Source organism: Lepidochelys kempii, chromosome 5, assembly GCF_965140285.1.
Source record: "Lepidochelys kempii isolate rLepKem1 chromosome 5, rLepKem1.hap1, whole genome shotgun sequence".
NCBI lineage: Eukaryota > Metazoa > Chordata > Testudines > Cheloniidae > Lepidochelys > Lepidochelys kempii.
Window position 1 is genome coordinate 6,066,445 of NC_136384.1, and position 25,191 is coordinate 6,091,635.

The 25,191-nt window shown below is 44.0% G+C and overlaps 1 protein-coding gene across 8 annotated transcripts in view; it reads left to right on the forward strand.

Moving 5' to 3' along the window:
• KIAA1328 (KIAA1328 ortholog) overlaps positions 1-25,191 on the forward strand; it is a 284,448-nt gene that overhangs the window by 139,364 nt on the left and 119,893 nt on the right. The window lies entirely within an intron of this gene.

Consider the following 25,191-nt stretch of genomic DNA (forward strand, 5'->3'; position numbering starts at 1 on the left):
CATTCTGCTCCACTGCCAAGCAGATTCCCACAAGGGGAATGAAGTAATGCTACACAGCCACAGTGGCCTACTTCTGCTACTGCATGATGGAACCATGGCAGATTCTCTTCATTCTGGGCCTTGTGTACCCTTACCAGGGAAGGCGGGGTTTACTCTGAAATAGGATGGAGGCCTAAGAAGTTGTGTATAGAGCAGGAAGTGAAAAGTAGGGAAGTACCCTTGGGTAATATCACTTCCCACCATCTTTCTCCCTATTCTTGCCTGACATTCTCTTTCCTATTATCAATCTTCATGCTTTCCTATGAGGCGAGGGGTAGACATATGCAGCTGCTTATTTTGATCAAGTCAGAGTCCACATAAACATGCCAGTCTGAGCAGAGTCGTAGAGTCCAAGGCAGAAAGGATGATTGTGATTGTCTAATCTGACTTCCTTTATAACACAGCCCATAGAACTTCCCCCAGAATGATTTTTAGTAAAACATCCAGTCTTGATTTAAAAATTGTCATTTAATGGAAAAACCAACATGACTCTTATATTTGTTGTTCTAGAGGTTAATTACCCTCACTGTTAAACATGTGTGCCTTATTTCCAGTCTGAATTTGTCCAGCTTCAGCTTCCAACCACTGGATCTTGTTAGACCTTCATCTGCTAGATTGAAGAGCCCATAATCAAATTTTTGTTTGTGATCAAATCACCGCTTAACCTTCTGTTTGTTAAGCTAAATAGATTGAGCTCCCTGAGTCTGTCACTTTAAGGCAAGTTTTTTAATCCTTTAACCATTCTTATAGCTCTTCTCTGAACCATCTCCAATATGTCAACCTCCTTCTTGAATTGTGGGCACCAGACCTGGATACAGGATTTCAGCAGCAGTTGTACCAGTATCAAATACAGAGATAAAATAACCTCTCTGCTCCTACTCAAGAGTTCCCTGTTTATGTAGCCAAGGATCGCATTAGTTCTTTTGGCCACAGTGTCGTATGGGAGCTCGTGTTCAGCTAATTATCCACTGTGATCCTCAAGTCTTTTTCAGTCCCTGCTTCCCAGGGTAGAGTACCCCATCATGTTCGCGTGGTCTACATTCTTTGTTCCTAGGTATATACATTTATGTTGAGCCATATTCAAATACATATTGTTTGCTTGAACCAAGCAGCCCAGATGGCTCTGTATCAATGAGCTGTCCTCTTTATTTACCATACCCCCTGCCCCCCCCCCCCCTTTTTTTTTTTTTGGTCATCTGCAAACTTTATCAGTGATTTCTATGTTTTCTTCCAGGTCACTGATAAAAATGCTAAATATTGTAGGGCCAAGAACTGATCCCTGCAGGACCCTACTAGAAACACATAAATTGGTCCTTTTAAAAGTAAGCAAGTCATCAATTTACCAACCTCCTCCCACTCTCATCTTTGCTTCTTCCTTGCGGCTGCTTATGCCTGGGACTACCTCTTCCATCTAGTTTGCCAAGTTTCTGTCTCATCTCTCTTTAAACCACTTCCTCGTGCAGCCTTTCTTTGGTAATCCACCACAGAAAAATCGTGTTTAGTAACTAAACTGAAAGAAATAAATAGCAGCACCATTTGGGGACTGAGCCTGCATCTGGTGTGTTGGCCCACTAGGTAGGCAATATTGGCAATCTATCTTAGATTGGGGATTCCTTGGGGTGGAGTTGTATTATTCTGCCTTTGGGACACGGTCACACACACTGTCAGAACTCAGTTAATAATGAATGATGTGACTGACTTTGTCAAATGTATCCACACGAGTGGATAAAATAAGCCCCCTTAACTTAAGTGCAGCTTCTTCAGGGTTAGTTCTTGTGTTACCCATCTTTGCTTCATTGGAATACATTAAGATAACAGATACCTTGCCTTCTTAATCAGATTTAGGTCTGAGAATGCTGGGAAGGTCTTATCTTGATGAAAATGAATTTTCTTCTCTCTGAACAATAAAGGATCAACCTTCCTAATTTTTTTAAGCGATTAATTGTCAGTATGCACAGTGATGCTGCCTAGCAACATTGCTAGCATTGCTGTTCTGTGACAGAAACCTATGGTGTTGGTCAGAGAGATTTCTGGAGAGCACTGAAAGATAACACTGTTTGTAACAATTAAGACATGCTTTTTGTGTGCATTGAAGAAGGTTCATTTAGCAGAATCTCTCAACTCCAAGTTTCAGAGTAGCCGCCGTGTTAGACTGTATCTGCAAAATGAAAAGGAGGACTTGTGGCACCTTAGAGACTAACAAATTTGAGTATAAGCTTTCATGAGCTACAAGTCATTGAGCATTTAGAATTGTTTTATTTATTTTTGCAGAAAAGTAAATCGCTTGAGGGGGAAGAAAAAACTGCACTGTACATTACACACTGTATAGTAGCAACACTAGAAATAATGATTGTTAACGACATTCCAGTAACAAAGATGGTACAGAGAAGCAGGATATGGTAATCAAACACTGTGAGGGGTGAAATACAGTTACCTTAAATGCTCTTCTTACAGTAACTGAAAGCTTTAGTTCCTGAATTAATTAATCAGAGGCCCTAGACTGTAATGTCATTATGAATAGTCAGAACATTTTCAGCTTGGGGCTTGGCTTATCAGTCTGGCAAGCACTGAACTCCGTCAATCCCTATTGACATTGTGCCAATCTTCCTAGATGATGCTGATTGATGAGAGCCCTTTCCTCACCATTCATTTGGACAGCCAGACTGTGTGTGACTTAAATTTTTGGCCATTACAGACATTCAGATGAATTCATTTTGATTAGTGCTAGCTGAGACTTGGGGAAATATGGAAACTCAATTGCCATTTTTTCCCTCTCTCTCTGTCCCCTCCGCACCAGCTCCCCCATCCACAGCTCCTATACTCAGCCATGCATGCACACACAAACTTTCCTATTGCTACGCATTATTGCATAGGTTAGTAGTTCAAGAGCATTTTCATACTAATTGCCCTTGCCAATGTATTTCTTTTCCCCATGCAAAACAGTATATGAAATGGTGCAGTTTCCTCAGTGGCAGCATTATAATGCTTGTTCATTCTTCAGTGAGTTGTTGGGCTTATTCTGCTACCTGGTACAAATGTAGTCTAAATTAAATGACCAGTTCATTTTTTGCGCTCCATAGGCTGCAGCAAGTAATAAACAGCTTATGTAATCATCCCAATCATGAACTCCGCCAAAAAAATGTCATAAAGCCCTGCAGTACATAGCACCTCAGAATGATTTCTGCAGCCTGCAGAAACCATATATTATGAATATTGTTTGCTGCGTTTTTTCATCTGAACCCTCCTCCTCCTCCTCCATTTTAAGCAGAGAGGAAGACGTTCTTTCCTTCTTAAGTCGTCTTCTTTGCATCCATATTTATCACTGTGACGGGTTCCCCCCAGGGTGCCACCTGGAATTGGTGTACCACTGTGTCCCCCGACCCACCAGCCTAGGCTCCCTCTACACTGTACTGCTGTAACCAGCCTGCCAAGCGCTCTCCCAGGTTCCGGCCTGCACTTTCACCAGCACACATACAGGTAGGGACGCACCCAGCTGCAGTCACACGCAGACACTAAGATCAGCTCTGCATGGGAAGGTTCCAGCTAAGGAACTTCCCAGCTACTCAGGCATGCCCCCGGAGTGTAAACCCAAAAATATGCCATTTTGCGCTGCACAGGGAACTGTACAGCATAAGCTCATGAAATTCGCCCCTCCCCTCAACGTAGAGAGAGATATACAGCAACTTTCTGCCCCAAGTTATGACCCCTACACACTGGTTTTAGACAAAGCAAAAACAAGTTTATTAACTACAAAAGATATAAGTGATTATAAGGGATAGTAAACAGATCAAAGCAGATTACCTAGCAAATAAACAAAAATGCAATCTAAGCTTAGTATACTAAAGAGATTGGATATGAATAGCAGAACCTCACCCTAAGTGATGATACAAGCAGGCTGCAGACTCCTAAAGGGCAAGCTGCACTTGCCTATAGCTTAAAATCCCCAGCTGTTCCATTCACAGGCTAAAAATCCCTTTAGCCTGGGTCCAGCACTTTCCCAGTTCAGTCTCTGTTTTTTCGGTGTTTCCAAGTGTCTCTTTGGGTGGAGAGTCAGTGAAGAACACAGAGATGTCACTCCCCTGCCTTAAATAACTTTTGAATATGGTGGGAACCCTTTGTTTCAAAGCTTGGTTCCCATGCAGTCAGTGGGAAAAAACCCCACTGATATTCCAACATGAAGTCCAGCACCAGGTGACCTGGTCACATGTCCTTGTAGTGTTACAGCAGCCATGAGTCAGAGGCTGTTTGTAGCATCCTCAGGAAGGCTGAGAGCCTTTTGCCTAGTGGGCATTCCCCAGGTGTGAACACATTTGTAGTACAGATATATAATCAATATTCCTAACTTTAGATACAAAAATGATACATGCATGCCAATAGGATAATCATATTCAGTAAATCATAACCTTTCCGATGACACCTCACATGACTTATCTTGCATAAAATACATTGATTGTCATACTCAGATCATACTAATATTACTGTGAAGAATATGGCATGCAGTGTCACAATCACCTCTGTGGTTGTGGATGATTTTACCTTATAGCCACCACTTCCCTTCACTAAAGCTTGGGGGCTGATATAAAAACCATAGAGGTAAGAGATGGAGAAAAGAACTGTTGGATAATTTAGGCTGGGAGTTCTTAACCTTAGGGTTGTGACCCCCCTACCTCCCAGGGGGGATTGTGAACAGGTCCTAGGGGTCATGACCACCCTCCTTTTTTTTTTTTTTTTTTTAATGGCTAGATGGGAGAGCCATCTCAACACTTGTTTCTGTCGTAACAGGCTGTCACGGTATGATTTTTGCCCCTCCTTGCCAATGCAGGATCACTCCCTACTGCACCCTTTCTAGTATTTTGTCTAGTCCAGTTTTAAAGGTTACAGGTGATGATGGGGCTACGCCACTCTTTGTGGAAGATCATTCCAGAGGCTAATACGTTTTGCTGTCAGGAAGCTCTTCTGATACTCGGCCTTAACTTGCTCTTTCTCCATTTCATCACTTCACTCCCATTTGCAGTACTCTAAATTACTCCTTCCCCTTCTTGAGGTTTATTTGGATATATGTAGACTACTGTGCTCCTTCCCACCTTATTGTTAGTAATTTACTACGTCAACCAGCCTATTAAAGACAGTCTGATACATTAAAACACTAATTTGATTTACTAAAATTGTGCTTTATCTTTCATTCGTATTAATGGGAATGTGTTAAAAGAACATTGATAGTGAGCTCACTGTCTTAGACTTAGTGACATGAAATACAGATTTGAACATTTCCCTTTGAAGGTTTTTAGAGGTAATTTTTCAGTTTTCATACCGCTGTCATTGATACTACCTATAAATCAGCAGATCTTCCTTTTCAGAGTCTACTAAAAAGAATTGGTGTGAGCAGGATGATGGATGCAAACAGGGAACAGTTATTCTGGCAACTACAAAACATGATGTTCAATATGCAGAGATGTTAGAAAAATTGAGTGTGTCTTTCTAACAGAATGCTGGATTGGTGGTTTGTTGCTTTGGGCATTTGTCATAAATATAAAGGGAAGCGTAAACACCTTTAAAATCCCTCCCGGCCAGAGGAAAAACCTTTTCATCTGTAAAGGGTTAAGAAGCTAGAATAACCTCGCTGGCACTTGACCACAATGACCAATGAGGAGACAAGATACTTTCAAAGCTGGAGGGGGGGAGAAACAAAGGGTCTGGGTCTGTCTGGGTGATGTTTTTTGCCGGGGACAGAACAGGAATGGAGTCAGAACTTGAGTAAGTAATCTAGCTAGATATGCGTTAGATTATGATTTCTTTAAATGGTTGAGAAAATAAGTTGTGCTGAATGGAATGGATATTCCTGTTTTTGTGTCTTTTTGTATTTTAAGGTTTTGCCTAGAGGGATTCTCTGTGTTTTGAATCTAATTACCCTGTAAGGTATTTACCATCCTGATTTCACAGAGGTGATTCTTTTTACTTTTTCTTCTATTAAAATTCTTCTTTTAAGAAACTGAATGCTTTTTTCATTGTTCTTAAGATCCAAGGGCTTGGGTCTGTGTTCACCTATGCAAATTGGTGAGGATTTTTATCAAACCTTCCCCAGAAAAAGGGGGGTAAGATTTGGGAGGATTTTGCGGGGAAAGATGTTTCCAAAAGAACTCTTTCCCAGTAACCGGTGTTAGACGTTTGGTGGTGGCAGTGAAAGTCCAAGGGCAAAGGGTAAAATAGTTTGTACCTTGGGGATTGGACGACTTCAGTTTTGTTCCAGTTCCAGAGAGATTCCCTGGCTGGAAAAACCCAAGCAAAACAAATTTCTATGGGTTTGGCTGTCTCGAGTGTGGTAAACCCAGGACAAACAGCTACAAAGGGGGGGGGTTAGTAATTAGTCATAGAATCATAGAATATCAGGGTTGGAAGGGACCTCAGGAGGTCATCTAGTCCAACCCCCTGCTCAAAGCAGGACCAATCCTCAATTAAATCATTCCAGCCAGGGCTTTGCCAAGCCTGACCTTAAAAACTTCTAAGGAAGGAGATTCTATCACCTCCCTAGGTAACGCATTCCAGTGCTTCACCACCCTCCTAGTGAAAAAGTTTTTCCTAATATCCAATCTAAACCTCCCCCTCTGCAACTTGAGACCATTACTCCTTGTCCTGTCCTCTTCTGCCACTGAGAATAGTCTAGAACCATCCTCTCTGGAACCACCTCTCAGGTAGATGAAAGCAGCTATCAAATTCCCCCCTCATTCTTCTCTTCTGCACACTAAACAATCCCAGTTCCCTCAGCCTCTCCTCATAAGTCATGTGTTCCAGACCCCTAATAATTTTTGTTGCCCTTCGCTGGACTCTCCAATTTATCCACATCCTTCTTGTAGTGTGGGGCCCAAAACTGGACACAGTACTCCAGATGAGGCCTCACCAATGTCGAATAGAGGGGGACGATCACGTCCCTCGATCTGCTCGCTATGCCCCTACTTATACATCCCAAAATGCCATTGGCCTTCTTGGCAACAAGGGCACACTGCTGACTCATATCCAGTTTCTCGTCCACTGTCACCCCTAGGTCCTTTTCCGCAGAACTGCTGCCTAGCCATTCGGTCCCTAGTCTGTAGCTGTTCATTGAGTTCTTCCGTCCTAAGTGCAGGACCCTGCACTTATCCTTATTGAATCTTAACAGATTTCTTTTGGCCCAATCCTCCAATTTGTCTAGGTCCCTCTGTATCCTATCTCTGCCCTCCAGTGTATCTACCACTCCTCCCAGTTTAGTATCATCCGCAAATTTGCTGAGAGTGCAATCCACACCATCCTCCAGATCATTTATGAAGATATTGAACAAAACCGGCCCCAGGAGTGACCCCTGGGGCACTCCACTTGACACTGGCTGCCAACTAGACATGGAGCCATTGATCACTACCCGTTGAGCTCGACAATCTAGCCAACTTTCTACCCACCTTATAGTGCATTCAACCAGCCCATACTTCTTTAACTTGCTGACAAGAATACTGTGGGAGACCATGTCAAAAGCTTTGCTAAAGTCAAGAAGCAATACATCCACTGCTTTCCTTTCATCCACAGAACCACTAATCTTATCATAGACGGTGATTAGATTAGTCAGGCATGACCTTCCCTTGGTGAATCCATGCTGACTGTTCCTGATCACTTTCCTCTCATGTAAGTGCTTTAGGGTTGATTCCTTGAGGACCTGGTGAGTCCCAGGGGTTTAAAAGGCCCCACCCTATCCACTGAGGAGAGAAAACCACGGGGCAATAAGGTTCAGCTGGAAAAGGGGTTGCTAGGGAACCAATTAGGTTCAGCTGACTCCAACTACTTGGGACCTTTCTAGACCCTCCCCTGGGTGGTCAGAGGGGGAGAATGAGGGAGTGAGAGGAGCAGGGAAGTTGCCACTAGGCTGTTTGCAGCAAGACATCAGACCTTCCCAGTAGGGAGGCTGCACTCGCTCACCAAGGGAAGGAAAACAAGCACAAGGGACTGACTGAGGAGAGCAGTAGCAGGACCCTGTGCCACCTATAAGGATTCGTCTTGCCCCAAACCCTGAGCCTCCAAGGCTGAAAAGGACTAAGCCTACTGAGGCGAACAAGGTATTTTGCCACACGTGGTGTCAGAATTGGGATGTGGTGAGTGAGTAGGCTCTGTGGCAAGCCATCTCAGGGCAGGGTAAATCACACCAAAAAAAAAAAAAAAAAAAAAATGGAGGGTGTAGTGAAGGCATTGGTACAGGCCACTGCGGCCCAACAAGAGGCTACCAGGGTGCAGATGCTTGCCCAGCAAGAGTCAGTACGCGTCCAACAGGAGACAAACCAATTCCTGATGAACCAGGCGGCCCAAGATTGAGCCACCCTGAATGAAGTAGTAAACCAGTTAAAAGTCCTGACCACGCTGACGCACGGGCCCCACCTATTTACAGAAGATGACTACGGATGACGATAGAGAGGCATATCTCCTCACCTTCGAGAGGACGGCACTGCGGGAGGCCTGTCCTCAAGACCAGTGGGCAGGTATCCTGGCTCCATTTCTGTGTGGGGAGCCCCAGAAGGCCTATTTCGACATGACCACAGAGACAGCTATGGATTAGCCCCAGCTGAATGCGGAAATCCTGGCAAGGTCGTGTGTGATGTCAGCCATACAGGCCCAGCGCTTCCATGAGTGGAAATACTGGGACAGCAAACCGCCAAGGTCCCAGCTATTTGATTTAATCCACCTTGCCCGGAAGTGGCTCCGGCCTGAGACCCATGGGCCGGAGAAGATAGTGGAAATCCTTGTGTTGGACAGGTACATGAGAGGGTTGCCGCCGGACATATGGGGGTGGGTCCGTCAAAACGATCCCTCCTCCTATGTTGCCCTCGTAGAGAGACACCTAGCAGCCCAAGAACTTTTGCGGACCACCGGGGAAGGAAGGTGCCAGAATCGGAGACAAGTCTCTGTGCCGAGGCCCCGGTTTGCCCTAACACCACGCCGGACAATGGAGGGGAGGAAGGAGGCCAAAGAGCAGCCAGAGGTCCCAGAGAGACTTGAGGCTGGTGGGAGAAAGGCTCAGAGGATAAAGCCCAGTAGCCCAAAAAATTAGGGGCTGCCCCGAGCAGGGTACCGATGTTATGCATGTGGCGAATTGGGGCATATTGCTGCCCAATGCCCAAATTTAGAAGAGCCCATGCAATGCGAACTGGGAGATATAGGGGGACCATGTGATCTAATAAGTCTAGTAGGGGTTGCGATGGTCCCTCATAGATACACTAGACCCATTAAGATGAATGGTATAGAGACCACCGCATTAGTAGACTCGGGAAGTGCAATCACGCTGGTCTCGGGAAAGCTGGTCGGGCAGGACCAACTATCCTGGGCCAAAGGCTCAGGAATATCCTGTGTGCAAGGGGATGTCAGTTACTACCCGACCATCCCCGTAAAAATAGAAGTTCTTGGAAACCTCACTAAGGTGACGGTGGGAGTAGTTCCGAAACTCCCCCACCCAGTCCTTATCAGATGAGACTTCCCGGGTTTTGATAGCCTACTCCCTGGGGAGAAAGTGAAAGAAAATAATGAACCCGGGACCCAGGGGGTGGCCCAGATAGATAACCCCCACACGGCCTTCCACGAATTTGGCCAGGATTTGTTCTCTCCGCCGGGAAAGCCCCGGAAGACTCAGAGGGAATGGAGGGAGGATAAAATGAGGGGGATGAGGATCTTGACCCAGAACCAGAAATCTATGCTTGTAGGGGAAAGAGGTGGCTCAACAGACAGCAGTGCGGGGCAGGAGATCAATGACCCAATAGCCGGACCTTGTTCCCAGGGGTTTTCCCTGAGGGGGAGACAGAGGTAGATCCCGCTGAGTTTGGACAAATGGGGACCTCGCTCGGGAATTTTGGTCAGGATCAGGCCAATGATCCAATATACAGCAATATTCATAAAGAAGTAGTCGAGGTAAATGGGGTCCGCGTGGAGGGGAGAGTCAAGGACCCAGGGCCATATTATGTGATTAAGGGTGATCTGCTATACAGAGTAGACCAGGTCCAAGAGCAAGTTGTAGAACAACTCTTGGTCCCACAGAAGCATCAGAGGGGTGTGATGGACCTTGCCCACAGCCATCTGTTTGGGGACCATCTAGGTAGATAAGACCCTTGATCGGATTCTGCAGAGGATTTTTTGGCCTGGCATTTATGCGGCTGTCCAGCAATATTGAACCTCCTGTCCAGAATGTCAGTTACATGGGCACCGACCAGACCTAAGGGGCCCTTCGGTACCTCTACCAATTATTGAAATCCTATTCTAGCGAATAGCTATGCAACTAGAAAGGGCCACTGGAGAAGTCTACCCAGGGTCATCAGTACATTCTGGTAGTACTAGATTATGCCACCTGATATCCCGAGGCCGTACCCCTACGGAACACCATGTCCAAGATCATAGCCAAAGAATTAGTCTGGATTTTTTCCAGAGTAGGGATACCTAAGGAGATCGTGATGGGCCAAGGGACCCCCTTTGTGTCTAAGTTAATGAAGGACCTATGTGCAATGCTCCATATATGGACCCTCAGGACGTCAGTCTGTCATCCCCAGACTGATGGTCTTGTCGAACGCTTCAATAGAACATTGAAGAACATGCTACGGAAAGTGGTTAGTGTGACGGGAAAGACTGGGACGCCTTGCTGCCTTACTAGCTATTTGCTGTACGGGAGGTTCCCCAAGCTTCCACTGGATTCTCACCATTCGAGCTGTTATATGGTTGCCACCCCAGGGGCATATTGGACATAGCCAAAGAAGGCTGGGAAGAACAGCCGAACACCGGGAGAAACATCGTTGAACATGTATTGCAAATGAAAGACAGAATAGCCTAAGTCGCCCCCCTTGTGCGCAAACACCAGGAGAAGGCCCAAGGAGCCCAAAGGACATACTACAATCGCCAAGCAATGACCCGGAAGTTCCAGGTGGGAGACCAGGTAATGGTGCTCATACCCGCGGCAGAGAGCAAGCTCCTGGCCAGGTAGCAGGGGCCATATGAGATAATAGAAGCCATAGGAGAAGTCGACTATAAGGTCCGACAGCCGGGTCACCGGAAACTGGAGCAGATCTACCATATAAACCTGCTGAAACCATGGCAGGATAGAGAAGCACATGTGGTTGCGCTAGGGACACCATCCCCTAAAAGCAACCAGCCCGACCAAGTGGGAATATCCCCAGAGTTGACTCCGGAGCAATGATCTGAAGTGATCAGCCTGATTAAACGCAACCAGGATGTGTCCTCAGAAAAACCAGGCAGGACTACTGAGGTTCACCATCACATCCTCACAGGGCCTGGAGTGAAGGTGAACATCAAGCCATACCAGATCCTGGAGGCCAAAAGAGAAGAGATCAGGACAGAAGTCAGGAAAATGCTGGCCTTAGGAGTCATTGAAGAACCTCAAAGCCAATGGTCAAGTCCAGTGGTTTTAGTGCCTTAGCCGGATGGCAGCGTGAGGTTCTGCAACGACTTGTGAAAGCTGAATGAGGTGTCCCAGTTTGATGCGTACCCTATACCCCGGATAGATGAGCTAATTGACGGATTGGGAAAAGCATGGTTTATGTCTACCCTTGACCTGACCAAGGGCTATTGGCAGATCTCCCTGGCCAAGGCTGACAAAGAGAAGACGGCCTTTGCAACTCCAGAGGGACTATATCAGAACACTGTCCTCCCCTTTGGGTTGCATGGGGCGCCCACTACTTTCCAAAAGCTCATGGACAAACTGTTGCGACCACATGGCAAGTACGCAGCAGCCTATCTCGACGATGTTATCATATATAGCCCCAACTGGGGGAGACACTTGGAGAAGGTGGAGACAGTGCTGGATACCTTGAGGAAGGCGGGGCTGACGGCAAACCCCTCCAAGTGTTCGCTTGGGCTAGCTGAAGCCAAATACCTCGGGTATATAGTGGGGAGGAGCGTGGGGAGGGCCCAACTCAACAAGTTAGAAGCTATACAGGAGTGGCCCCGACCACTCTGAAAAAAAACAGGTCAGGGCATTCCTGGGACTAGTGGGGTACTACAGACAGTTCATTCCCCACTTTGCCACCAGGGCATGCCCATTAACGGACCTAACGAAACCTCGGGGCCCAGACATAGAAAGATGGTCCACCGCAGCTGAAGACGCTCTTTCAGATCTACAGACGGCCCTCTGCACTGACCCCATACTCGTGGCCCCAGACTGGGGGAAGGAGTTTATCCTACAAACTGATGCCTCTGATGTAGGGTTGGGGGCGGTACTTTAACAAATGGTCAGGGATGACGAACACCCCGTCCTCTTCCTCAGTAGGAAGCTCCTGCGTAGGGAACGGAAATACGCCGTTGTCGAAAAAGAATGCCTGGCGGTAAAATGGGCTGTAGAAAGCCTCAGCTACTATCTCCTAGGACGGAGGTTTACCCTTGTCACAGACCATGCCCCTCTGCAATGGATGCACCAAAATAAAGACAAAAATGCCAGAGTGATGAGATGGTTCCTGTCGCTTCAACCCTTCCACTTCAGAGTACAACATAGGTCTGGAATCCAACATGGCAATACGGCTGGCCTGTCGAGAGTGCACTGTTTGCCGACCCAAGTAGCCCAACCCCGTAGTGTTGAAGGGGGGGAGGGGGAAACAAGCACAAGGGACTGACTGAGGAGAGCAGTAGCAGGACCCTGTGCCACCTATAAGTATTCGTCTTGCCCCAAACCTGAGTCTCCAAGGCTAAAAAGGACTCAGCCTACTGAGGCGAACAAGGTATTTTGCTACACAAAGTTTAAAAAAAAAAAAGTTTCAACCTTCGCTTTAAATTGGCTTACGTATGATTTGTACTTGTTTTTCTAGAACATCAGTAGAATAAATTATTTTGTTATAAAAATGTTTACAATTTGCCTATGCCTCTATTTTATAAATAATCAGTATGATGGTATTCTCCATCATCTTTGCTTATGAATCAGTAGGTGACAAATTTTGTGAAATCACTGGAATTGTGTAATCACTTCTGTAGTTCTTATTTACTTTTAAATCTCTGAGGTCTAATTCCATGAATTCATGTGCTTACGTCCTACTAGTACATGTGTGACCTCAGATTGAATAGGAAAAATAGAGTCACAGGACTTGCCATGCTGAATCAGGGGAAGACAAAAATCTCCCATCATGCATTTAGCCAGTTCGGTAAGGGAGATCCCTTCCTGACCTCGTTGGTAGTCACTTTACTCTTGCTTGAGTATTATGCACCCTAAACCTCAACGTTGGATACATGGTAGAGGCATACTCTGAGCATTACCAGAATGATCTAGGAGCAGGAATAGCTTAATCCTTTCTAATTCTTTATACCTTTCCCATGCCCAACATCCCGGTTCTGTTATTTTGAAAGAGATGCTTACCCCTGTTTAGAAATATCCAAAGTTTTATGGTAGGCCGTATGTCTAGTGAGCTAAGGATGGAGCGTGGAGCCAGGAACTCCAGGATTCTCATTCCAGATCTTCCACTGTCTTATTCAGTGGCCTTGAAACCAGATTATCTTTGGGCATGTTCACTAGGCAGGAGGGTGTAAAGAGCCCAGGGACCTGCACACCGTGCATGAAAGTGCAGATCACTCCTAAAAAGGAAAGAGGCATGGCTCCAGTCTCCTTCCATACCAGGCCACAAGCTGAACAGACTGCATCCAAAGGGATAATGAAGTTTATTTATTTCCCCCTGCACACCAGGGAATTGAGGATGGAACTGTGCTCTCCAAGAGGTGGGGTAGCTCTGCACCATTACCAACGCAGACACATACTTAATCACCATAACGCCTCCCTCAGTTTACCCGTTTGTAACAAGGAGGCAATAGTTATTTGCCTCCAGGAATGCTATGGACACTAGTTCATGTTTGTACATAGCTTTGAAAATGAATAGTGAAAAGTACTATCCTACAGATGCCATACAGATGTTCATGTTAGTAGGAAAGCTGACATTCAGTTTCAACCACAATGCATCCTGAGACTAGAATTCAGAGTTTGCTTTTGATGCACTTGAACACATACACATTTCACAGTGTAAGATTCCTAGAGTTCTAGCTAGTTGTTTCTGATTAATTGAAAAGTTGTTCTTATTTAAAGTCGAAGGGAAGCTGACCTACAGCTGTGTGCATGATTTTTTTTTAAAATGAAGGCTAAGAAAATCCCAATTGATCTAATACTTTGTCTTTTAATTTATTGCTCAAGCATATGGAAAAATATGTAGCATTAATTTTCACTAATATAAAATTCTCTATGTGTAGTGCCCAGAGCTATGATTTTGAATCTAAATTGCATGTGTTTACTAAGCCATATAGGTCTGCAACATAGAAAATGAAAGTGCATTTCAAATGTACATGCAAAGACTGCTATTCCTAAACCCGGTTGTAACTTACAAGTGAGAAAAATAAAGCTTCAGATAGCAGGTGAAGACACCTTTATTGCCTCTGTATGCTTGATTACATGAGGTGTTTGAAAATAGGAAGCAAGTGCCATGTTTTAAGGAATTTTAGAAGTCAAGCATTCAGGGTTGTAGTAGAGTTGACCTTTAATTTCAGAAATCACAGGCTAACACTTGAGAGCATTTCACTTCCAAACTTTATTTAAAGCTGTGCTTCATAATCAGTTTTTATAATAATAAAGATTTTTGGTTGGCAGGTATATTGGCCATACCGTTACATAGAAGACTTCCCCTGCCCTTTAACAGCATATAGCAGTAGCCTCAGACTAAGAGTGAAATGCTGATACTTCAGACCATAGGAAAGGCTGGCTGAATCGCCCTTATGTCATCGACTTCCTAAGCGTGTTTGTGTCACTTTTAACTTTGAGTAAAGGGCCATTACAGTTGATGGTTTAAGCGTCCAGTAAGAGAGGTTTATTTCTTAATAGTCCCTTTCCCCAACTCTTCCATGTTAAAATATTTTGGCAGTTTTGTATCTATCTATTTCTAGTACACCTATTTCTATGGTCTAGTATCTGAGGGTCATTGTAGCCTGGAGTCTTCAAAGAGTAATATTCTGCATGTATCTCTCACCCTTCAGCCAAGGAATTATGGAAGTATTGGTTGCAATTTTGTAGTTAAGGTGAGCGGACTTTTGTACTTAAAACAGGGATTCAATCATTTTCCTACATGTGAAAGATTACAGCATAAAATTTGAGCGCTTATTCTGAGTACAGAATTAATTTTCTGAGAACTTAAAAGGTTGAAGTACTGATACCCTATATTAAAGATAGTAAGCGGAAGCACAGAGCAAATAAAACCAAAGTCTCCTAATTCCCATTTGCCTGCTGTGACCTCAGCCTCCCCCTTCCTGTGTGTTACTTTCATATTTAGAATGGATCGGGTATTCAATAACTACCATAAGGCATTTACACTAACTCCTGTTATTAGCAACCACTCCCTCCTATGTACACGTAGGGAGTGGTTGCTAATAACTTGTCATTCTCTGTTTTCATAATAGTAATGGAAAGAACCAATTGAAACACATTTTCTGCAAATAACTTTTTTTGGATTATTCATAGATATCCATAGTTGCTTACTGAAAATTGTATGAGTTGGTCTTAGTAGTAGTACATCATGTCTATAAGACTGTATCAGAAGTAAAACATTATTGTTTGTATCGGGTAGGCTATAAAGGTGACTAGCTTAAAAGGGTGCTCCAAGAACATATCTTAAATGAATAAGGCATCTATTTCAAGACAATACATGTGTAACTGAAATATTTTAGGTATGTGAACACTTTTTGCTATAACCCCCAGAATTACGATCAAGGCCTGTATTTCTCTCTAGCAACTGCACACATTCCTAAGGCATATTCCTGGATGGAGACCCCACATGACTTTGAGATGAGGTATTTAAAAGCTAATAATCATTGGAAGATATTGGGCCAGATCTCAAAACTTGGGGTCTTGTAAACAAGGTAGCTTTTTCTCTTACTGAACTGTGACTAGGTCCTGGAGCCCTTAACATTTCTGTAGACTGACTCAGTCTAGCAATGTCTGCGAGCCATACATCAGGCTGTTACACTGTCTCTTTCTTCCTTATATTCACGATAACTGATAAAGACTTCTGTTTGCCTTCATCCAGATGGACGATGCCTTAAAGGATTGCCAAGTGCTGTGTGCCCCTTCTGGGGCTCTACACAAGAGATGCAGAATACTCCCAAACTGTGGACAGCTGGGAATATTTAGGCATTTGTCCATTCAAGAAGTAATGGGAGAGTTATTCTGAAGAGTAGGATGTCATGTCCTGAGTTATTTGATAGCTCTTTAACTCAAGGCCCTGAGATATATAATTGGAGCACTTTCTGCAATAGTTGTTCCAAATTCCTCATCAGAATGCTGGATTGGGATCCAGGACTTTATGAGGGAGTGCAAGCAGGTGATTGTGACATAAAAGCCCATTTATAGTTCCTACTCTGTGTCAAAAACAAGGAGTCCTTGTGGCACCTTAGAGACTAACACATTTATTTGGGCATAAGCTTTTGTGGGCTATAACCCACTTCATCAGATGCATGGAGTCAAAAATACACTAGGCAGGTACAAATATACAGCACATGAAAAGATGGGAGTTGCCTTACCAAGTGTGGGGGCCAGTGCTAATGAGGCCAATTCAATCAGGGTGGGTGTCTGCAACTCTTGTCAGACCAGACCTGAAACACTGTTGTCATAATTTGTATCTAAAAAGTGTCATGTAAGATATCATTGGAAAACTAATAACTCACTGATCACTAATATTCTTGAATGATCTCTGTGTGGGTGTATACAAAGAGTTATGAATATTTGCTTAGAATTATGTTCTCAAAATGTGTTTGGTGAACAATGCATAAGCCCAGTTTGCCTTGGCCAAAGAGCATGTGTGTGTGTGTGTCTGTCTGACAAGCCTGGCTGTCAGGCAGAGACAATGAAGGTACATTTACATAACAGGTAAACAAAAAGTCATCAACGTAGCAAGTGGGGGAGATGGCCTGTTGCAGGGCCTGAACCTCAAATGATAAGCAGTTGAACGAACTGATTGTAAACAATATTATTGTATTGTAAAAGTAGGGTCTTTTATGAAAGCTAATGACAACTGGTGAGTAGTATCATTGTAAAATGTATGTATTAACACTATCTGAGGGATTATGAATACTCTCTGATGATTATGCTTTAAAGTCTGTGACCAAACAAAGGGAGAAACAGTGTTTCTCCCAGAGAGGAGGAAGGGCAGCTAGCTGCCTGTCTCCCATGAAATTAATGTGTGACCAAAACAATGGAAGCCCCATTTACCTAAAAATCAGCAGGAAGATGGGACATGCACTGGAAGGGAAGAACAGCATGAGATCATCCTGTGTCTGGGGACAAAACAGTGAGTTTGGGAAGATATAAAAAGAGAAAAGAAGCCATGTTGACATTCATCACTGGGCAGACACAAGGGGCCAGAGCTCTTGCAAGGTGAGAAAAATGCATCCTTCAGCCAAGGGGGTTGAAGTTTCTGGGAACTGAACATAGGTGAGAAACTTGCTTAGGCAAAGATCTTTCATCCAGGGAAACAAGAGAAACCAGGACCTTGTACTTTTGTGGAAGATCCTGACTGGGAGAGAGTCAGCCATGGCTGGGAAGAAAAAAGATTGGTGAGAAATCTACCTTGAACCCAGGCAGTAGCTTGTTGAGTTAAGTCTTCGGCACAAGGAAGCATATTTCACTTCTATTTGTTTGCAACCATTTTGTCTTTATCCTTTGTACTTGAACTCACTTAAAAACTGTCACTTTTTGATTGAACAAATATTTTACTTTTAATCTAAACCAACCCAGTGCTGTGTTTGAATTGAAGGGATTGTTAATGCTAGTTAATGTTATAAGCTATGCTTTTGTCTCTTTAAAGGAGCAATGGACATTATTAATTCTTTGAGTGTTCTAGGAGAGGGCTGGACACTTTAGTGCAGATGGTTTTGGGGAAATTCGGGACTGGAGATGTGTTGGGGTCACCCTGCAAGTAGTAACTGAGTCTGGTGGAAAACAGGATGGGGCTGTTAAGTTGCAGGCAGGTTGCTGGGGTCAGAGTACAGAACCAGGGCTTTACAGTGCACACATGCTCAGGGAACTGCATGTTTTTCTGCTTTCTGTGGATGTCTGGGCTGTGAGCCCCAGCAGCAGAGCATTTAAGGCACCTGGGGTTACAGGGCAGGTGGTAAGATAATCTCCACTGGTCTGAATTGCACTCCAGAAAATGACAATGATATAATTGTTTCATGAGCTGCAGGCTCTGGCTACACTACCAAATATAACGGCAGATCTTTGGCACCAGTGCAAGCACTATTGTGGACAGGGCTCAAGTGTCCTGAACACTGTGTTGTCAAGTACTGCTGGAAAAGCCTGAGCCAGGCCTACATTAGCACTTGCAACGGAGCAGCAGCACCACTGCTGAAAATTGAGCACGGAATTTGCCAGTGTAGCTAGAGCAGCAGTGGGAAGAATGTGCCAAGTGCAAGCATTGCTTACTTGAAGTCTGAATAAAAGGAGATCCCAGAAATGGTATGTCTGTTTGCAGTGGGTATCAAGGTAATAGTGGCTGCAATATAGCTCGTTGCATTGACTTCTGCTTACATAAAGCATGCTTTTTGTTTTGCATCTCTGTTGTAATTTTGATTCATGTTAGTAGGAAAGCTGACATTCAGTTTAAACCACAATGCATTTTCGAAAGATAGCATTTCTAAATGGATAGTTACATAATGCACACAGTTAGTTTGATTCTTCAGAGGTGCTGAGTACCTGTAGACCTCATTGACTTTAATAGGAACTGCAGGTGCTCAGCTATTCTGAAATGTGGACCAGATATTCACTAAACAATAGAGAAGAGTGGGTGGGGAAGGTATCATGGTCTCTAGTGGTAGGAGAACTGAGATCCCAACTCTGGCACTGACTCCCTCTGTGCTTTTTCTGACTCCCGCTTAACTTCTTTGCCTAAATTTCCCCGTCTGTAGAATGGGGATAATAATACTTAACTACCACACAGGAATGCTGAAGAGTAATGTTTATAAACCATTTTGAAGATTAAAAGTGCTCTGGAAGTGCTAAGTATTATTACATGGCTCTAAGATAAAGAAGAGAAAGGATTGGTTTGGTTTTGTTTTTTTTAACCAACCAGTAAATAAACCATAGGCATCAGAACTCCGGTTCCATCTGTGCTAAAATTACAACCATGTAAAAGCATCCAGTTACACCATGATTAAGGCACAACTGTTTGTTCCTGTGTCCACCAGGAAAATGACTCTTAAAACCATGTTAAGACAGCTGTATCCTTGGCTCCTTTAACGAGAGCATAATGAGGTTTGATTAAAACCTCAGGCTGAAACTGTGGGGTATAAGTTTGCTAACCGTGTTCGCCATTATGCAATTTTATTGTTGTCCAAACCTTATTGTGGCAAGGAGAGGTTTTTGAAGTTGGCATGGGTCTCATGTTTGAGGTTTCTAACTCTTGTGTTTAGTGTTACCTTTTTCGCTCCTGACAAGATCTTATTTTTTGGAGACAATTTCTTATAGTCTATACTGAATATCTCCTTTTGAAACTGAAATTCTTGGTCTACAATTGGAGTCTGTGAAGATAACTAGCCTGTAGTCGTTTAGCTATTGTGCATTGACTAGTGGGTAAAAGATATCCTAATGTACTATGATATGTACATAGGTAGCTTCGTGAGTATGGAAAGTTGATTGTGGGCCTTGTATTTTTAGGGAAATTACTGGTTGTTAGTGCTATCAGCTTAAGGCTAGTTCTTTGCCAAGGCAGTGGAAGGCTCTGAAGAGATTGTTCAGCAGAAACTCATCAAGGAAAAAGCCTATAGACTTCCCATTGGTAACTGTTCTGGGGAAGGTTGCCCATTCTGGTGGATAGTGTTATGGACATTAATAATTGTAAACATGTATACTGAAATAAGAGTAATAAAAAATGCCATGCTTTGGAGAGTAAGCGCATCACCTCAGGGAAGGAAGGAATTTTCCCCTCCTGTGCACCATTTCACAGTTGACTACGTATAGAGGTACCATGGATTTATTTTTAAATGCTTTTTTTCTGAGGCATCAGATATGGGCTTCTGATGTAGACAGGAAACTAGACTTGAGGAATTCTTGTTCCTACATCTTGTGAAACTGAACTATCCTGTGTCAAGATACCTGGTGCTTGGTGCGGGGAGAGTGAACAATTTCAGAACTCTGACCTCCATACCCTCATTTTTAAAGTTCTCCAGTTCCCGAGTTTGATTTTGAAGTGTTTGCTACTTTCAGAGAAATTTAGGTTGTGCATTGTTGGCTTTTCCCCATGGAATTTGATACTATTTTCTTCAGAAATCCAATAATTAAAATTGGTAACTTGGCAATATTTTTATTACAAGTGACTCTGGGGATATCAATATTAGATAATCTTATCATAAAATAACCACACACAAAATAACCTACGATATTCTGACACATGTAGTGCTACACAGTGCCTCTAGTTCAGAAAAGGCTCTGATTTTTTTTTTTTATGGTATTATCTCTGTCCATTCCTCTGGGGCACCTGGCATTAGCCACTGTCAGAAGACAGGATACTGGGCTAGATGGACCTTTGCTCTGACCCAGTATGGCTGTTATGTTAGCCACACTCTGGTTTTGCCCTTTTCCAAGAATGCTTCTTACAGTACACGTCCCTCCCCTGTAAATGTGTTATTTAACGCTATTCTAGAAAATGGTAAATCAGCATGAAACTATTAATCTTATCTAGTATCATGAAACAGACACTGATTCAAGAGATCTGATTAGTTTGCTTTGGGTCATTATGCAGACTGGAAGCTGGGCTTGGACACTTGTACCATCGCAACTGTTCTGTCATCAGAAAGAGAAGTGTTCAAGAACAGACACTGAAATGCTGCCATTTCATCACATTTAGCATGTCATGCCAAAAATGTCATGCAGCACTGAAATCCTTTTACTGGTCACTTAATGATCATCTGGGGTGTTAAAACCCCCCATCTCCAGCTTGAGCCTGTACATTCTTTACCAAGTCATTAAAAAAAACTAATAAAGGACCTGAATATCAGGCACCGGGACTTTAAATAATCCTTAGCAATTTTAATTAGTTGACTCTCAGTCACCACAGGTCTGTCTTGTTTCATAGGTATTTTGAGCTGGGGTTTGCGCTCGTACAGTCTGGTGCCAAGTCATTTTTCGATCTCAGGAAAAGCATGGAAACTGACTCCTATTCAGTCTTGCAGAACTGAATCTGTTCTAGTTTGAGTCTGCTCTGGAAATAGCCAGCTGCATGACCTCCCCTCAAATGAATATTTTGTGATCAAGACAATCAGTTTTAATTTATATTATAGTTTAGCTAATTAAAGCAAGCCTATTTTAAATACCTGACTGAACACATGTGAGTTGGTTTGCTGTTCTTTTTTCTCTCTAGAGTTCTGCAACTGTTGGTTCTCCTTCCTTCCTTACTCAGTTCTTCTAGCCACTCACACCTTGATCTCTCTTTAGATGTCACTTGTCGGGAAGCGGGAGACCAGGGTGGTGTTCCCTTTCTCTGCTACAGACTTCATGTATAATCTTGTTATTTCTCTGCCTGAGTTTTTCCGTCTGTAAAATGGGGTAAAACTCCCCTTATCTCACAGCAGTATTGTGAGATGAAACTCATTAATATTTGTAAAAAGAAAAGGAGTACTTGTGGCACCTTAGAGACTAACAAATTTATGTGAGCGTAAGCTTTCATGAGCTACAGCTCACTTCATCAGATGCATGCAGTGGAAAATACAGTGGGGAGATTTATATACACAGAGAACATGAAACAATGGGTGTTACCATACACACTGTAACGAGAGTGATCAGGTAAGGTGAGCTATTACCAGCAGGAGAGCAGCGGCAGGGGGGAGAAATCTTTTGTAGTGATAATCAAGGTGGGCCATTTCCAGCAGTTGACAAGAACGTCTGAGGAACAGTAGGGGGGGCGAGGGGAAATAAACATGGGGAAATAGTTTTACTTTGTGTAATGACCCGTCCACTCCCAGTCTTTTTTCAAGCCTAAGTTAATTTTATCCAGTTTGCAAATTAATTCCAATTCAGCAGTCTCTTGTTGGAGTCTGTTTCTGAAGTTTTTTTGTTGAAGAATTGCCACTTTTAGGTCTGTAATCAAGTGACCAAGAGATTGAAGAGTTCTCCGACTGGTTTTGAATGTTATAATTCTTGACATCTGATTTGTGTCCATTTATTCTTTTACGTAGAGACTGTCCGGTTTGGCCAATGTACATGGCAGAGGGGCATTGCTGGCACATGATGACATATATCACATTGGTAGATGTGCAGGTGAACGAGCCTCTGATAGTGTGACTGATGTGATTAGGCCCTATGATGGTGTCCCCTGAATAGATATGTGGACACAGTTGGCAACGGGCTTTGTTGCAAGGATAGGTTCCTGGGTTAGTGGTTCTGTTAGTGTGGTTGTTGGTGAGTATTTGCTTCTGGCTGGGGGGCTGTCTGTAAGCAAGGACTGGCTGTCTCCCAAGATCTGTGTGAGTGATGGGTCGTCCTTCAGGATAGGTTGTAGATCCTTGATGATGTGCTGGAGAGGTTTTAGTTGGGGCTGAAGGTGATGGCTAGTGGCGTTCTGTTATTTTCTTTGTTGGGCCTGTCCTGTAGTAGTTGACTTCTGGGTACTCTTCTGGCTCTGTCAATCTGTTTCTTCACTTCAGCCGGTGGGTATTGTAGTTGTAAGAATGCTTGATAGAGATCTTGTAGTGTTTGTCTCTGTCTGAGGGGTTGGAGCAAATGCGGTTGTATCATAGAACGTTTCAATCTCTTTAGAACACTTCAATCTCTTTGGTCACTCGATTACAGACCTAAAAGTGGCAATTCTTCAGCAAAAAACCTTCAAAAACAGACTCCAACAAGAGACTGCTGAATTGGAATTAATTTGCAAACTGGATAAAATTAACTTAGGCTTGAAAAAACACTGGGAGTGGATGGGTCATTAGAATCATAGAATCATAGAATATCAGGGTTGGAAGGGACCCCAGAAGGTCATCTAGTCCAACCCCCTGCTCAAAGCAGGACCAATTCCCAGTTAAATCATCCCAGCCAGGGCTTTGTCAAGCCTGACCTTAAAAACCTCTAAGGAAGGAGATTCTACCACCTCCCTAGGTAACGCATTCCAGTGGTTCACCACCCTCTTAGTGAAAAAGTTTTTCCTAATATCCAATCTAAACCTCCCCCACTGCAACTTGAGACCATTACTCCTCGTTCTGTCATCTGCTACCATTGAGAACAGTCTAGAGCCATCCTCTTTGGAACCCGCTTTCAGGTAGTTGAAAGCAGCTATCAAATCCCCCCTCATTCTTCTCTTCTGCAGACTAAACAATCCCAGCTCCCTCAGCCTCTCCTCATAACTCATGTGTTCCAGTCCCCTAATCATTTTTGTTGCCCTTCGCTGGACTCTCTCCAATTTATCCACATCCTTCTTGAAGTGTGGGGCCCAAAACTGGACACAGTACTCCAGATGAGGCCTCACCAATGTCGAATAGAGGGGAACGATCATGTCCCTCGATCTGCTCGCTATGCCCCTACTTATACATCCCAAAATGCCATTGGCCTTCTTGGCTTCTTCATTGGCCTTCAAGGTTACAAGGACAAACCATCCCAATGAGTCGAAAGAATACTAAATATGGCAGGCAACCAGCTTGGCTTAATGGTGAAATCCTAGCGGATCTTAAACATAAAAAAGAAGCTTACAAGAAGTGGAAGGTTGGACATATGACCAGGGAAGAGTATAAAAATATTGCTCGGGCATGTAGGAATGTTATCAGGAGGACCAAATCGCACCTGGAGCTGCAGCTAGCCAGAGATGTCAAGAGTAACAAGAAGGGTTTCTTCAGGTATGTTGGCAACAAGAAGAAAGCCAAGGAATGTGTGGGCCCCTTACTGAATGAGGGAGGCAACCTAGTGACAGAGGATGTGGAAAAAGCTAATGTACTCAATGCTTTTTTTGCCTCTGTTTTCGCTAACAAGGTCAGCTCCCAGACTGCTGCGCTGGGCATCACAAAATGGGGAAGAGATGGCCAGCCCTCTGTGGAGATAGAGGTGGTTAGGGACTATTTAGAAAAGCTGGACGTGCACAAGTCCATGGGGCCGGACGAGTTGCATCCGAGAATGCTGAAGGAACTGGCGGCTGTGATTGCAGAGCCATTGGCCATTATCTTTGAAAACTCGTGGCGAACCGGGGAAGTCCCGGATGACTGGAAAAAGGCTAATGTAGTGCCAATCTTTAAAAAAGGGAAGAAGGAGGATCCTGGGAACTACAGGCCAGTCAGCCTCACTTCAGTCCCTGGAAAAACCATGGAGCAGGTCCTCAAAGAATCAATCCTGAAGCACTTGCATGAGAGGAAAGTGATCAGGAACAGCCAGCATGGATTCACCAAGGGAAGGTCATGCCTGACTAATCTAATCGCCTTTTATGATGAGATTACTGGTTCTGTGGATGAAGGGAAAGCAGTGGATGTATTGTTTCTTGACTTTAGCAAAGCTTTTGACACGGTCTCCCACAGTAGTCTTGTCAGCAAGTTAAGGAAGTATGGGCTGGATGAATGCACTATAAGGTGGGTAGAAAGCTGGCTAGATTGTCGGGCTCAACGGGTAGTGATCAATGGCTCCATATCTAGTTGGCAGCCGGTATCAAGTGGAGTACCCCAAGGGTCGGTCCTGGGGCCGGTTTTGTTCAATATCTTCATAAATGATCTGGAGGATGGTGTGGATTGCACTCTCAGCAAATTTGCGGATGATACTAAACTGGGAGGAGTGGTAGATACGCTGGAGGGGAGGGATAGGATACAGAAGGACCTAGACAAATTGGAGGATTGGGCCAAAAGAAATCTGATGAGGTTCAATAAGGATAAGTGCAGCGTCCTGCACTTAGGACGGAAGAACCCAATGCACAGCTACAGACTAGGGACCGAATGGCTAGGCAGCAGTTCTGCGGAAAAGGACCTAGGGGTGACAGTGGACGAGAAGCTGGATATGAGTCAGCAGTGTGCCCTTGTTGCCAAGAAGGCCAATGGCATTTTGGGATGTATAAGTAGGGGCATAGCGAGCAGATCGAGGGACGTGATCGTTCCCCTCTATTCGACATTGGTGAGGCCTCATCTGGAGTACTGTGTCCAGTTTTGGGCCCCACACTTCAAGAAGGATGTGGATAA